The 16,676-nt window shown below is 47.8% G+C and overlaps 1 long non-coding RNA gene across 1 annotated transcript in view; it reads right to left on the reverse strand.

Moving 5' to 3' along the window:
* The window catches only part of LOC123522654, a 267,540-nt gene that overhangs the window by 52,937 nt on the left and 197,927 nt on the right, over positions 1-16,676 (reverse strand). Inside the window, exon 3 of the long non-coding RNA XR_006680887.1 lies at positions 14,725-14,852. This is a non-coding gene — a long non-coding RNA (uncharacterized LOC123522654). The remainder of the gene's footprint in view (positions 1-14,724; positions 14,853-16,676) is intronic.

The following is a 16,676-nucleotide window of genomic DNA, read 5'->3' on the forward strand; positions in this document are numbered from 1 at the left end:
AGGTGCCGAAGGGATCAGTTATCAGGCATCAAAGAACAAAAAATCATATCATTGTGTGCTCATCTCCAGGTTATGATCACTGAAGACAAATGGGTGCATAAGCAAATGTGGCGAAGAAAGCTGATGGTGCCCGGCTATCAAAAGATACAGCATCTAGGGTCTTAAAGGCTTGCAGGTCAACAAGTGGCTATCTAGCTCAGAGACTTGGCACCTTTATCAAGAGGAGAAAAGTGCTCACTTGAAAGGCATCCTGACCTTGTTGACTGCTGATGATTGAAATAGAGCCCCTCTTCTTTGTGTTTTGAGGTTCTTCGAGGGGGGGGGGCTTTTGATCAGCATCTCTGGAGCCACAGGATCTTCTGCCCTCTGTGTCAGGGCAGGCAGACTCTTTCATTAAAACTCTTTATCCTCCCTCATAAACCAGAATATAGACTTGTCCAATGTAGGCACTTAAACACCTGCTGAGTAACTGATCTCAGCCATCACATTCCCCATCCTTGACACTGGCATCACTGTGTAAGCTTGATCCAGGGGTGGTCTGTCCTGGGACTCCTTTTCATTACTCTTAGGCATCAACCACCCGTTCTTTGGTCCTACCCCTTCAAGTGACTCTGAATTTGTTGCATCTTCTTCCATGCCCGATGCCCAAATGAATGCTGCCCTTTTGTGTCCTCAAGGTGAGTCCTACTCAAAGTGACCCCAGAGCACACAGTGAAGCTGCCCCGTAGGGTTTCCTAGGCTGTAATCTTCATGGAAGGAAATCCCCAGGTCTTTTCTCCCGTGGAGCCGCTGGTGGGTTTGAACCACCGACCTTGCAATTATGAGGTAAACTCTTAATCATTGTTACACTCGCCCAAATGGATGCTGGCTGTCAGAGAATCAGTTCAGGTGAGTTTGAAGTGCTATCTGCCCACCGTAACCGAGTGCTTTATCTGCTCTGCTACCAGGGCTCCTTGTCCAAATGAATAAGGTTTTCGCTAATGAGCAAAGGCAATTCTGACTTAGGGGGCCTCCATGGCATCGGAGTGGAACTGTGCTCTGTAGGGTTTTCAATGGCTCATTTTTGGAGGAGGGTCACCAGCTTCTTCTAAGGTGCCTCTTGGTGGACACAAACCACCAACCTTTCAGTTCACGGCTGAGTGCTTACAGTCACCATTTTCATGACCCGGGAGTCCGGATTCTTATGACTCATTATGACCTCTCAATCCACCGGCCCCCAGTGTCCTCCACCTCCAGCCATCCCAGTCTGCCATGTCAGACCAACTTCAAGTCCCCTGCTTGTAACTTGTATTACAAAAACCTGTACCTCTGTATTAGCTGACAAATGTACTTCCAAATCCTCTAAAGGCTGAAATTAAAGATACTCTTCTGCCTTAAGTGGGTTAGTGGGTTACACAGTGGGCTTCTAACCACACGGTAGGCAGTTCAAATCCACTAGGTGGGGAGAATGACGAGGCCTTCTGCATCCATGATGGTTTACAGCCTTGGAAACCCAGTAGGTCGATCCTACACGGCCCTCCAGAGTCGCTGTGATCTGGAATGGACTCAGTGACAGTGGGGCTGTCTTCCCCATAGCAGCTCAACCCTCTTTCTGCAGCTCTCACTCAGATTATCCCCATTCCTCCCTCTGCAGCCTCGGCACCTCAGGACTTCTGCGCTTTCTCCGCTTGCCACCTCTGCATGGAGTCCCTGTCTGGTGCAGGTGGGTGAAGTGCCTAGCCGCTGACCAAAAGGATGGAGGATCAAGTCCACCCAGAGACTTATTGGAAGGAAACCTTCTTCCAAAACAGCAGCCACTGAAAATACTGAGGAGCACATTTCTGCTTCTATGTGCACAAGGGTCGAATGGAATGGGTTGGAACCTACTTCATCGCATCTGGTTTCCCCTCTCCATCTCAGATGAAGATTCAGCCAGACACCCCTTCCTCTGTGAGTCTCTTCCCAACTAATCCAATCCCCAGTCATCCCCTTTTCCTCTCAGAATCCACTGGCCACAGCAATTGCACCCCTGCCCCAAATCCTCAACTAGAATCGGCCATGTGCTGCTCTACAATTACTGCACATGAATCTGTATCATGGCCTCAACCAGATGTTTTTTTTCCACCAAGATAATTTTAGAATTACAAAGAGTTGCAAAAATAGTACAGTATTCCCCTGGACCTGTTACCCAGCTTCCTCTTACATAACCATAGAGCAAATGTCAAAACAAGGAAATTAACCTTGGCCAAAAGTATCAGCGAATGCTGTGTTTCACATCCATGCTCCCACACTGATTTTGTTGGCATGCCTTCTCTCTTCCAAGCTGCAACCATTCCCAAATCCTTCCGTATCTTGTACACCCTTGGCAAGTTTCAAGTGTACTGGGCAGCTGTCATGTAGGATGCCCCTCAGTGTGGTTTCATCTGATTCTATCTCTCTCTCAAATAGAGCGACTGTATTAATATTAATATTACAAGTTACTAGGAAGGGCATGCCAGAGGAGGACATGTGATGTCAACCTTGACCATGTACTTAGGTAGGGAGGGCATTTAACCACTTCCACCCCCTCTAACTCTGCTATTGTCCTCTTTCTGGTTGCTAACTATTTAAGGGGGATACTTGGACACTCTGCAAATATGCTGCTCGTGCTTACAAGTTAGCCCGCTGATTTCAGCCCCTCCCTGTGGACTCTCCCAGGGCGATGGTTACTAAGGTGTTTGATGATGCTTCCTCCCCCCCTCCCGTCACCTGTTGTTTATTCATTGGAGTCCTGCCAGGAAGGGGCCTCTCTTCCTCCCCTGATATTGATTCTTTCATTGACTTATGGGTGTGGACTCATGGACTCATTTCTTTCATTCTTGGGGCTATCTTAGGCTAATTTATTTTGTTGTTGAAGTGGTTCTAATCCTCAGCCAGATTTTATACTACTTCGAAGCAGGCGGGTCTGTGTCTTGTCCTTCTTACACACTGATCCTAATTTCTAAGGCAACGATAAACACCCAGTAGGTGTTAGATTGATTGCCTGATTCTTCCCACAAGTTATGTTTAGGGCTTTGTCCAAGATGTTGCAGCTACAAAGACAAGACAATGATCTTTCTCCTGTGATTTACACTCTAGTTAATGCTTATAAGTCCACGGGAAAAATCTATTTGAAAAAGATCACATTAGAAGGCCCTGGATTAAGTGGGAGAAAAATGTGGAACAAAACCCTAAATTATAAGATGCTTTCTAGTTGGGTAGAGACTGGTATACCCCCGCCCCCCACGCCCCACTCCTCTAAGACTATGGCCCTTAGTCACTCTTCAGGTCTGGAACTAAACTTACCTCGGTGTTAGAATTGTCAACCATGTACGATCAAAAGGGCAGCATATGTCCATGGACAATGTTGAGAGAGTGAGGTAAGATGAATGGATTGAAGTAGGGAATGTGGGAAGAAAGGGGGTAAGTGATGATACATTGGAGGAATTGCAACGGATGAGTCGAAACAAAGCGTGTGTGTGTGTGTGTGTGTGTGTGTGTGTGTGTGTGTGTGTGTGGATTATTGCACATGAGACAGACGGTCTGCTCAGCAAACACTCACGTAATTCAAAATAAAATGTTTTTAAAAAATAAAATACAGATAATAATATAAAAACATTTGGAGCATAGACTGATGTTCCAAATGGGAACAGAGTTATCTTTTGTTGTTGTTGTTTTGTTAGCAGCCATCAAGTAGTCACTTGATTCAAGGCCACCCCATGCACACACACTGCCCAGTCCTGCACCCTATGATCAGTTACAGACTGGACCACTGGGGCCCATAGGATTTTCATGGACAGAGCTTGGGAATAGACCCCCAATTCTTCCAGTCTTTCTTAGACTGGAACCTCTCGTGATACATTCAGATCTGCAAGGACAGATGGGTAGTGGCATGCATGAGGTGCCTGGACCTGGGACCACCCCCGCCTCCTCCATGGAAAGTGGGGGATGCCACCCCTGAACCACGGCTGCCTCAAAATGAACTCCAGCGGGGTAACAGATGGAGTTTTAGAAGAGCAGGAAGACCATACTGTGCTAGCCCCAGAGTGTTCTCATTTGACACCAGTGCTGGCACTACAAAAATAAATGGATATATAAACTATCGAGAGACAAACACTATCACAGTTAGCAAGTACTTTCAGCCGCCACCTCCTTCCTGAACTGGAACCTCCAGGGTACCCTTTTTAGGAATATGTAACACAATAAACATAGATTTTCGATACAGTGACTATGTGCTCTACTTGGAACATCGGAGACGGCCAAGGTATGAAAATCGGAGAAGCCATTTGTCTTCATCCAGTTTTCAAAGCCAATTTCACCGTTTTTATTCGTACACAGGGAATAATGAAGAGGAAATAAGAGGCCTCATCAATCAAAGACACGGGCTCCCTCCGTTCCTTCACTTAATTCAATTTCCTTGCCCTGCTGCTGCTGTGATTCCCAAACAAAGTTACTCCGTTCTTCATGTGCTAGGTCAGCCCCGCACGCATCCGAGAGAATAACAAACTAATGGTTCTGGGCACATCTTCTGCCGCCAATTATACTCTGCAACATTTTTTCATCCCATCCAGCAGAGACACGCCTCACAGACAACACCTCGCGTGGCAGAAAGGGCACACAATAGAGAATTCATATTCAGAGGCTTGATACCACAACTGGTTCGTATTTAACTCCCACCATTGCACTCTGTGATGAACAAGCAAACCCTCCCCAGCACAAACAACCGTTACATCATGCCCTGTCATTGTAATAGTAAGTGCTGCCCAGAGGACTTCGCCGTTCCCTGTTTCCTTTCACCCTTCTCAGTGAATGCCACTGTGCCTTCTCCCTGTTTGCACATGTGTGCACAGCAGATGCACATGTGTTACGTCTGCGGTGTCCGCATGCACATGCCCCGGATAGGCTCCTATGCATCCGGTTCCAGGCCCATGTCAAAAATACGGCTAGTTCCATGGCGCACCTGTGGGTCACACAGAAACCAAGGAACCTGGTGGGTTTTCCTTAGTTCACTTCTGCAGATGATGAGGCTATGCAGCTCAAGAAGGCCAGCAGATGCTCATGCAGCCTGTGCTGAAGCCACAAATTCTAAAGAGACAGACGGAGCTGAAGCATGAAGGGAACGGAGTGCTCCGGCCCACTCGCTGCACCATTGACAGAGCTTGACCTTGTCTGTTTCTCCGAATGTCCTGTTTCTTCTAACTCATCTTCAGGACCCACAAAGCTCCCTCCTTTCTCTGCCCAAACCTCCCCAAGTGAGGATGATTCAAGGCAACCAGGCAGAATCCTTTTGCAGCAATCTGATCTTCAAGGTTTACTCAGATGGGACAGCTACTATCATCAAGCCTCATGGGTGACAGCTTAACAGAGAGTGGACCGTTTCATGACAAAAAACACCAGAAAATTTTGAGAAAATTCCTGCAAACACTCAAGATTTTCCGGGTCAGTAAATGCGGAACAAAGAGGGGGAGTACGGGAGAGTCCACGTGCACTCTTCAAACTGCACACAGTAGGTTCTCTTCTGGCCCTGGCTCTGAATCACCCTCAGCATAATGATCCTGCCTATTCACTCACGTATTACAAGAGAATTGCATATTCACAGAAAGAGCATCTGTACAGAGCTTGACAACACGCACAAAAATTTTTTTTTTACGCATTAACTCACTCGATTCTCACAACACCCCTCGGGGCAAATATTACAATGATCCCCTTTATTTTGTTGATCCAGGAGAAGAAGAAAAGGAGCAAGAAAACCCTTAGATTCTAAATGATTTCCCTGAGGTCACCACGCTAATACATCGCAGAGCTGAAACTCAGAACCAGAAACCTGTCCCGCAATCTCTTTGATTTTTCCCACCCCAAGAGTTTTATGCAATTTTTCTCAAACTCATGTTTTGGGGTTCGAATCTGTCATAATACATCTCTATGAACTCTGCTCCTGGCTCAAATCGGTTCAGAAAAAATGAACCCACTGCATCCAGTTGATCCCAACTCACAGCACCCTTTGATGGGGTTTCTGAGGTTGTAGAAAGCTCTACAGGAGCAGACAGCCTCATCTTTCTCCCAAGGAGCAGCTGGTGGGTTTGAACTGCTTACCTTGCAGTTAGTAGTCCAACATTTATGCTACAGTTCCACCAGGGCATCTTCCTCAATAGTTGAGACTCTTTGAAATGAACCAAAACCTTTGAGATGATTCTGATTCACAGCGACCCCACAGGACAGAGGAGATCTGCTCCATAGGGTTTCCAAGGCTTTTCTGTAAATCCTTTCTTTTATATTTTTTACTCATCATTTTTTTGGGGGCCTCTTACAAGTCTTATAACAATCCACCATTCAATTGTATTCAGCACACTTGTACATAGGTTGCCATAAACATTTCCAAAACATTCTCATTCTACTTGAGCCCTTGGTATCAGCTCTCATTTTTCCCCTCCCTCCCCCACCTTCTCACCCTAGTGAATTATATATTATTATTATTATATATTATTTTTATTTCATGTCTTACACTGTCTGTTGTCTCCCTTCACCCACATTTCTGCTATTCATCCCCCTCCGCAAGTGGGGGGCTATATATTGAACCTTATGATAGGGTCCTTCCCCGCCCCCTATACCATTATGTTACTTCTCCTCCCAATACTGTTCCTGAGGGTTTTATCTGTCCTGCATTCCATGTGTCAAGAGCTCTTATCTGTACAAATGTGTGCACTCTTGTCTAGCTTGATTTGTAAGGTAGAACTGGGTCATGGTAGTGTCTGTGTGTTGTTGGTGGGGTGGGGTGGGGGTGGCATTCCGGAACTAAAGGAATGATGTGTGTTTCCTCAGTGCTATACTGTACCTTGGTTGAATCGTCCCTTTCTTGGAACCCTTCTGTGGGGGGATGTCCAATTGTCTACAGATGGGCTTTGGGTCTCCACTCCAACACCTTTTACATAATTGTTTGTTTTGGATCTTTTGATACCTGATCCCATCCACACCTCATGATCACACAGGCTGGTGTGCTTCTTCCATGTGGGGTTTATTTGCTTCCCTGCTAGATGGCTGCTTGTTTAACGTCAAGCCTTTAAGATCCCAGATGTTATATCTTTCTAAGCTGGGCACCATCCACTTTTTTCACCACATTTGCTTATGCACCCATTTTGTCTTCATTGATTGTGTCCAGAAGGTAAATATTGAAGAGTGCCAGGTTATTAGAACAAAGTGTTCTTGTGTTTAGGGAGGCCTTGAGTAGAGGCCCAAATTCTGTCTTCTATCTTAATACTTAACATATAAACATATGTACAATGTCCTCTAAACTTTTCATTATAAATTAATATATTTACCTATATGAATGCCTATTGCTATACTCCTACAAATAGCTTTTGCTTCCTAGTTCTTTCCTCTATTTCGTTCCACCTTCCTCCTGTCCCACTATCATGCTCACCCTCCATTCAGCTCTCAATAATTCCTCTCAGATACACTGCACTTGATCCAACCCCACCAGGCATTATACGCCTTCCTTGTCATCAACTTTAGATCTCTTGTCGCCCCTTTATCCCTGAGTTTGTTGGCTCCAGGCTCCCCCCCACTGCCTCTTCCTCGCCCATGTCCATCAGAATCACGGGTCCTGTTGTTTTCTCCTCGGGGTTGTGTATCCTGCTTATCTTATCTAGATAGACAGAGGGTGAAAGGAAAAAACAAAAAACAAAACCCTTAGGAGTGTTTTCCAATCAGCTGTGATGAGGTGCCAAGCCCTGTCCCCAAGTCAGAAGTCTATTTTCAGGATTCCTCGGGGACTTGGTTACTTTGCTCACCTTGCCGCCCTGTTGCCCCCCCCCCCCCTTTGTGTTTCACCCTGCTGTGCAGGGGGCAGGCCGGGCGCACTTTCAGCACCGTGTCCCAGTGCTGTCCCCTGTAGTGCTATGGGTCAGCGAGGGAACATCCTGTCTCCTCGTGGTGGGGCCAGCCCTACAGTCCTCTCTGCACTGGCTGCTCCGAGCAGGGATGTGGTCCCTGGGCGTGGTGGGCCAGGATGAAGTTCTCATTCTCTCTCTCTCTCTCTCTCTCTCTCTCTCTCTCTCTCTCTCTCTCTCTCTCTCTCTCTCCCCCCTAGTTTGCACCCATGTGGTCTGGACAGACCCGCCACTCTCCCCGGGCTACATGTTTGTTCTGTGCCGTCCTCTGTACTGCGTTCTTCTGGGGAGCGGTCAATATGGCTCTGCTTGGGCCCAACGCCATCATCCCCTCTGTAAGTTCGCTGTTCCATTCCAGTACGTTGCCCTCAAGGCTTGGCGCTCCAGGATGGGGTCTGGCCCCTCTTTCCCTTTACAGAAACAGACCGACTTGCCTTTCTCTGTGGAGCAGCTGATGGGCTCAAACCAACAACAGTTTGGTTACCAGAGAGCGCTTTAATGACTGCGCCCCAGGGCTCCTCTCTGAAATGAACTTCACCCCGACCTCCCTCCTTTTACAGTTCCCTCCCTTTCTGAATAACGTAACATACTCTCTGTTCACCTTTATCATTGGCTCCCTTCGTTGTCTGGGATCTTCCTTTTCAAAGTACCGGCTTCTTATTAGCTGATCAATCCTGGATCTGGTGACAAAGTTTCCTCTCCCCAAACCCCGCACCTGGCAAGCTCTTCCCACGTGCAATCCTGCGCGTCTGTCCACTGCATTTCCATGTTTTTCTTGGCCACACTCCAACTAACCTAAGGAAACTCCATTTCTATGCAGCTGCATTTGTCTACCTGGTTCTTTCTTGAATCTTCCCTTCCTGTCACGAATAGAAAGATCCTGGAATGAAGCAGACTCCCCCACCCCTGGGTACAAGTCTCCCCTTCCTAAGCCATCCGAGAGATGCCTGAACATAACCGCTTTCCAGTGTAGTGAATCCGGTGTGAGGAATGCTGAACCATGGTATTATACAGGGGGCGAAGGGGATGAAGAACAGATCCACTCATGTGCCCACCCAGCCTGAGAATTCGACAAGTGGGGAAGGAGGGGAGAGAGAAACAGACATATGGGATTAGAGCTCAAGGGAGCAGCAGAGAGGATACTGGCCTGTGTGGGTCACTTTTCAAGCAAGCGGTGCAGGCTCCTCTTGGGTCTCCAGGAGTCAGAGCCCAGGCCGGCTGGCAGTAGCAACAACCAGACTTTGGGGAGTACCACCCCCTCTCCGAGTTGAGTTGCCCAGCCCGACTCTCCTGCTGTGTTCTTTGTCTTATTTTGAATTCATCCATTTCTGTCTCATTCCTTCCCCCAAACTGTCATACCCGCACTGCAGCCTGACTATCACAGAGCTGCCAAATCTCATTCCAGAGACGACGATATTTCAGTGGTAAATGAAGTGAAGTTCCCACGGCGCCATCTGAGTCCTGGCTGACGGGGCTCACCATCTGGAAGGAGGTTACCTTTGTGGATGGAAGGAGTGATTTTGTGTTGTGGGGAATTTGTTTTATTTTATCCCTGGAGGAAGAGCCTCTCAGCCCCTCCTGAGCACGAAGAAGGAAACAAACAATACAGCTACACACGTAAGACAGAACACCAGGACACGACCACCACTGGCTGGGGCTTCTCCTGGGCTCCTGTCGGCAAAGACGGCACAGCATAACACAGCAAGGGTTTAAGAGGAGAAGTGCTTTTAAGCATGGAAGCCGGTAACCCCTTCACCTTATAGATGTGCGAAGGTGGCCAGATGTCCCACTTTTGGTGGGACAGTCCCGATTTTTAACAATTTTCCCCGCTTCCCGTGGCATTTTTTAAAAGTCCCGATTTTTGGAAAGAATGCACGACAAGCTAGGGTATATGGTTTTCGGCTGCCATGTGGCTATTTTGCCAGGATATGAGTTTTATCAACGGGGTTCTGCTTTACCGATGTTAACATCGGGTCACCTTGGCCATGGAGTGCCTCATTCAAAGTCACGCAGGGTGTCGCTCTCTGCTGGCTCCCAGTCCGTGGCATTTCGGAGACCTTGGGCTGACCCACTGAGACGCTCTGAGAATCCGATGAGGCCAGCCCCAGCCGCCCTCTGAAAGCGCAAGGCGCCAGCACGGACACATTCTCTCACTGGGTTGGGGTGCGTTTCTGTGTTTCACACGTGCAAGGCAGCCTCCGCCAGAAAACGTTGTGGGCTGAGAGTGGGAAGAAGACGAAGCAAACCAGGCGCTGCTGAGGTGGCTTCGATCCCCGGCCACCCAGAACGGGCCTGTGCTCCACGGGGTTCTCCATGGCCCTGGCTCTCTCAGGAGGAGATTGCCAGGTCTTTCTTCCAACGTGTCTCAAGGGGGGCTTGAGCCACCAGCCTCATGGTTAGCAGTTATTACTGTATAGTGTTGAATCAGCCACACCAAACTCATGGCTGTCCAGTTGATGCCATTCGTACTGATCCCACAGAACAAAACAGAATTGCCCATGTAGGGTGTTCAAGCACGTCTTGAAGGACTGCCATATCTATCTCTTCCAGGGGCTCAAGCCTACTGGCCTTGGGACGAGCGGCCGGGTGTTTTAGGCACAGTGTCACGAGGACGCCTCCAGCAGAAAGAAGAAGAAGACGAAGGCTCAGGCACAGCAAATGTTTGTTGAGCCTTAAGTGTATACACTCGGCGACGTGGTGTTGTAAGGGTTTATATGTCTATAATCCTTACAAGGACCTATGGTGCCCATTTCAAAGAGGAGGAAAATGGGCAGCATGGAGAAAACTCATATTTCCCAAGAGAAAAATGAAGGGGCAAACAGATGGCAACATCACAGAAGATCCGTTCTCAAATCTCCCTAACATGTTTCAAGAAAACTAAACACTCTCAGTGACATACTTCTCATGCCATCTGAAGCCATGGTGCCTCTGGGTACTGTGCGGCACACAGCAGCAGCCTGGTGCTTCTTGCCAACTCGAGGAAGAAAGGCCCAGCAGCCGATTCCCCAGAAATCTGCCTCAGAAGCCCTGGACAACACAGTTCCTTCGCACACATACAAATGTGATGGCAACTGGCTCAAGAGAGACAAAACAGCGTGAAATAGTTAAGGTTTATTTTGCCAGCCTGGCCGATAAACACATGTGGGATCAACTGAAGTGTGGAGAGATAAATGGCGCAATGAGCCTCGCTTTTGGAGTTCTCGGGTCTCTTGCTTTGTGATGGTCGGACCAAGGTGCAGCTGCCTTAGCCAGTTCCCTGCTTCAGCTGGCAAGGCTCACTTCCTGCAAGACATCCCTGAGGAGAAGCCACTTGGACCTACCCTAATGCAGCCCTGGGTGCTGGAGCACCCGTGTGGAGACCCCTGCCAGTACTGAGATGCTTACACACTCACTGATTTGGCTTTCCTCCTGCAGTCGGCATCATTGTGTGCATTTTGTGAGATGGAGGAGGACTTTGTGAATTCGTGTTGGACATATGGGCTAATGTTGGACTTGTGGGCTTGGGCAACACTGGGTTGGGATGTTTTCTTGACGTGCACTTACCCTTTCTATAAAACTCTCTCTTATACATATGAGTTTCTGTGGATGTTTCTCTAGTCTCCCCAGACTGACACACGGCATCTCGTAAAGCAGCACAGGGCATGGTCACCCAGTGCGTCAAGTCGTCCTACAGTTGTGCTTCTATTTGCAGCCCGGAAGCTCTTGGAAGGGGACCATTTGGCAGCGTAGACAGTGGCACCTTTAGGGAGCTGTCACATTGTTGCTGGGTGACACAACAGGTAAGCATTCAGCTGCCAACTGAAAGGCTGGTGGTTCAAACCCACCAGCCACTCTGTGGAAGAAATGGGCTGTAAAATTTGCTCTGTCAAGATGACAGCCCAGAATATGCCATGGGACAGTTCTACTCTGTCCTACAGAGTAGCCGTGAGCCGGAAGCAGCTTGATGGCACACAACAACCTTAGTGCCTCACAGGGGAGGAGGAAGGTTCTGCAAAACTCTGCTCTGGGGTCCCAAAGTGGCTTTGGCATCAGGCACCTATCTACTCAGGTGTCAGAGGAAATGAGCCTGCATTCTTTGATGCGAGGTATCAAACTCGGCGAATGTTTCCATGATGCCGAGGTAAGTCGTATTATTTATAAAACTTTAAAGGAATGGAACACTTTCTGTAGAATCCAGGTAAATGATTTTGGCAACACATGTGCTCAGCCATCATCGTGAAAAGCTGTAATTTTACACGCAAAACACCATGCTCTCCTGAGTTTCTGTCCATCGGCTTTCATCGTGCCATGAAAAAAAAATCACCAAGTCTCTCAAAATCATACCTTTCCTGAAATTCCCTACGAATTACGGACGCTTCCACCAGATGGAAGGAGGCGAAGTGAGAGGAAGAACCTGTTTAGGTGAGAAGATGACTTTTAAAGGAAATCTCTTCTATAAATGCTCGCCCAAGTGTTCTGAGCTGTGGAAATAAGCACAGCGCATCCACGAGGAGAGAGCCCCACGTGGCAGAAGGCACAGGACGTGTGTCCTGAGTGGGTGGGGGCCTAACTGAAGGATTCTCCTCAAAGAAGGAAACACTGTGGAGTAGAGGGGGTGGAGGGGGGTGGTGAAAGGCAGAGGCTGAAGCCAGACAAGCTCACCCTGTGTTTGCTAAAAGACAAATAATTTCTCTGCTCTGCTGTCAAAGCGGCGAGGGACTCATAATGGCCCCCAACCCACCCAATTCCCCCTGATTTCTGTGCTCGTAGAAAAAACACACTTTCTCTAAGGGCTAGGGTTCCGTGGGCTCACCCTGACTTTCATTTCGTTTGTGGAATGCAGTCCTCAGGGGATGCTAACAGCCAAGTAGGGCAGCCCACATAAGGTGTCCGATGGTTCGGGACTCTCACTGCATGGCTCCAAAGAGACTAGGGAGCTCGGCTGGCCCGAGGCACTTGTTCTCCCACAGGAACAGAGCAGCCCTGGGTGAGACGAGGTCCTGCTCTCAATGCAAAGGCTGCTCCCAGGGCTCCACGGGCCACATACTACAGAGAGCGTCGATTTCACATTTGAATGACTTGCCAGCATCCGTCATGCAATTTCTCCATGATTGGGATCACTCCACTGATTTTAATTAACGAGACGCACAAGGCACATCTGGTTTTGGAAACTAGAGGCGGATGGAAGGAAGGAGGAAGAGGAGGATAAGCAATGTCCAAGACTGGAATGATACTAAGGCTATGGTAATGCCTAACCTTCCCCACCTATATCATGATCATTTTCTCACATCATTAAAGAGTCTTTGAAATTGGGTATGTATCAATATCCAAAGAACTCCTTCTTGTCCAGTGATATTGTGTAGAGCAAATCCATTTGCCCATCCATAGCACAGTCACGTTTTTGTTTTATGACGTTGACAGCAATCCCCACTTTGCACATGCCGCTTCTTCCCTGAGAGTTTCCAGTTTCTACCCATCCCTTCCTAAACTCGGAACGTTGTCCTTGGGCAGAAGTTGCCCTTGGATCCGGAAGGGTTGCCAGTTCTCTGGAGTGTACATCTTCCTGGGGTCACAGGTCACCTTACAGATCTATCACTGGGCTGAAAACTGAGCGACAGGGGGGAGTTCAGCTCACTCCCGTGTTCACTTCAAACAGCACCTGAACCTGTGAGAACAGGGCTTCTCCAGGTTTTTCACATTCACACATTGAGATACAAAGTAACTTGCCCGAAATTATGTGTCAACAACAACAGAGCTGGAGTTTGCCAAACCCAGGCAGCTGCCAACCTCCATCCCACCCACTATGGTATGTGGGCTCTGCAACACACCTTATCTAACCACAGGTGGACACACACACACACACACACACACACACACACACACACAACGTAAGAGCAGCAGAAGTTCAGAAATATGTTGAATGAAGGATGCTTATTAACACCTTTTTACCCATTTCAAGAAATGATGAATTGACTTCTTCGTCACAAACTATTCCTCTCCAGTAATCTTGTGTTTGCCTAGAAGTACCCGGGCAACTGGGAGAACGTGCATCCCTGAAGAAGCCTCCACTGTGATCTAGTATTGTTTCTCAAATGTCACAATCCGCTACATTGTAAGTGTGCAAGTGTCTGCAGAAGGAAGAATCGTCAAAATTCACAAGTAGATGCCAATTTTTAAAAATGGAGACACTATTTCTTATAACCAACTGGAAAAAACCTCCCCCCCCCAAAAAATTCCCAGAATTGGCAATATTGTATAGAAGTAGGTGCCCTTAAACACAGCTCCTAGCAATATAAACTTACATCATCTTTTGAAAGGCAATTTGGCAACAAGCATGAAGCTCTCATATTTAGCAGTTCATTGTAAGAGGTACCCCTAAAGGATCCATGAACAATGGAAAGAGTAGAGAACTTCAAGAACATTCTGGAAACACAATGACAAGCAAATCAGGAACAGCCTCAAGGTCCAAATGGAGGGGATCAACGGAATGAAATTGGGGCCATCTAGTCACTAGGATAACAGACCATCACCATAACTCATGTTGTGGATATGTAACAATGCTCCTGACTGCGTTGCTGAGAGGAGCAAGTGAGGTTGTCAAACATGGCATCACACTCATCACCAGAGCAAATCCTTCCTGATCCAGTCTTGTCAATGATCCCCCAAAGAAGTAAAAGCTCTACTCTTTCCCACAAGTGGTTAAGTGCCTCATTTGTAGGAGGGCGAAAGAAAGAAGTGGATGGAGATTATCTACATGCACAAACACATGCTTATTAATGGAGGCTGATGCTGTGCGTGTGTGCATGGAGACCTCACTGCCAAATGACATCTCTCTCTGACCAAGGACGATGAGGATGTCTACCTGTGCCAGGTGCTTTCATCACAGTGGGAAAACGGCCGCGGTCAGTTCTTTCCAGCCAGTCTCTTCAGACAGGTTCTGCTTGTGTGGGAAGAAAGGCGGTAAAGAAACCCAACGTCCAAAGCCCGGAGCTGTAATGATAAAAACGAGATGCCCACTGAGTCAGGCGGTTTTCTGTGGCCTTCATCCACAGTGACTGAAGCCACTGGAAAGAGACACATGACTGCATTTGCATATTCTCTCTCACACACACACATACACATCCACACACATTATTTTAAAAAAATATTTTATTGGGGGCTCTTACAGCTCTTATAACATTCCATACATTAATTGCATCAAGCATATTTGTACATATGTTGCCATCATCATTTTCTAAACATTTCCTTTCTATTTAAGCCCTTGGTATCAGCTCCTCTTTTTTCCCTCCCTCCCCCCATCCTCGTGACCCCTTAAGGAATTATAAATTATTATTATTTTCATGGTGTACACCGACCACTGTCTCCTTTCCCCCATGGTTTCTGCTGTTCATCCCCCTGGAAGGGGTGGTGGTGTTGTGGCTATGTGTCAATCATTGTGATAGGTTCTCCCTTCCTTCCCTCCTCCTCCCCCCACCTTCCCCCTGTTCTCCTGGTATCGCTCCTCCCATTCCTGTTCCTGAGGGGTTTATCTGACCTGGATTACGTGTGTCCTGAACTCTTATCTCTACCTGTGTACATCCTCCGGTTTGGCCCAAGCTGAAAGGCAGGACTGGGGTCATGATAGTGGGGGCTGAGAAAGCCTCAAAGAACCAGAATAATAGCACACACCATTCTTGAACTCAGTCAACCAGGTGGACTGAGCAGGCCCTTTCAAGTGAGGGTTTTCTATCACCTCATCCCCAGACCTTAGAAGCGTCGCCATCAAACTCAGGCTACTCCTTTCTTGCCTAATGATTCCAAGACTTCAGAGACATAAAGCACAACTACAATGAAGGGGTTTATATAATGATGTAAGTTACATTTTACAAAAATGGAATTTCTTCTGCAGAAAATGTCAGAAATTTGGCTGACCTGGGGCACCTCTCCATCTTTCCTCCCAGCTACGTGGCCCTGCACCCCGTCCTAACAGCCTTGCCCTTCAGCAGCTGGGTGAGCCTCCCAGCTGAGGCCTGGGGAAGGTATGGCATCACTGGGATGCCAAGGCCTCACTCAAGTTACCGAGTGCTTATTATGAGACAAGGAGCCCTGATAACACAGTGGGTGAAGCATTTGAACAGGTTGGGTGTTCAAACCCACCAACCACTTAAGGGAGAAAGGTGGTGAGACTGCCTGCTTCAGTAAAGGCAAAGATTTAGTTTGGGGAAACCCATTGGAATAGTTCTACTCTGTCCTAAAGGTACCATAGGAGGCAGAATCCACTCAACAGCAGTAGGATTCTGATTTGGCTACGGGCTTCACACACTTTACTCACTAGTCATTGCTACGGTCGGCTGGTATCAAGTGGGCTTCAACTCATGGCAACTGGCACACAAAGGAATAACTGGTTGCCAGTGCTGTGTGATTGTCACCATGACCGTTGGTGTGCTAGGGGCCACCGTTGCAGACAATGTGTATGCCGAGTGCCTTCTAACCAGAGCATTCCCTGTCCAGGCCTTAGGCAGGCGATCTTCTGTCTGTCAGATGACCAAGTCTTTCTGTCTGGTTGATCTTAGTCAGGAAGCTCTGCTGAACCCTGTCCGCCATGAGGGACCCTGCTGACTTCTGAAATACTGCATACAAAACTAGTACCATTGTAACATGCCATGTGACATGTATCCTGTAGCATGCCTCGGCAGCACAAGAAATGAATACATAGGTGACCTCTCTACTACCCACAATAAACTCAGTGTTCATTTAGCTAGTCCATGCCAGCACTTAACCAAGATCCCTGTGTCCACGGAGCCGCTTCTTCCCTGAGAGTTTCCAGTTTCTACC

Source organism: Echinops telfairi, unplaced genomic scaffold, assembly GCF_000313985.2.
Source record: "Echinops telfairi isolate 266 unplaced genomic scaffold, ASM31398v2 ScPeMD7_7439;HRSCAF=8477, whole genome shotgun sequence".
NCBI classification, from domain to species: domain Eukaryota; kingdom Metazoa; phylum Chordata; class Mammalia; order Afrosoricida; family Tenrecidae; genus Echinops; species Echinops telfairi.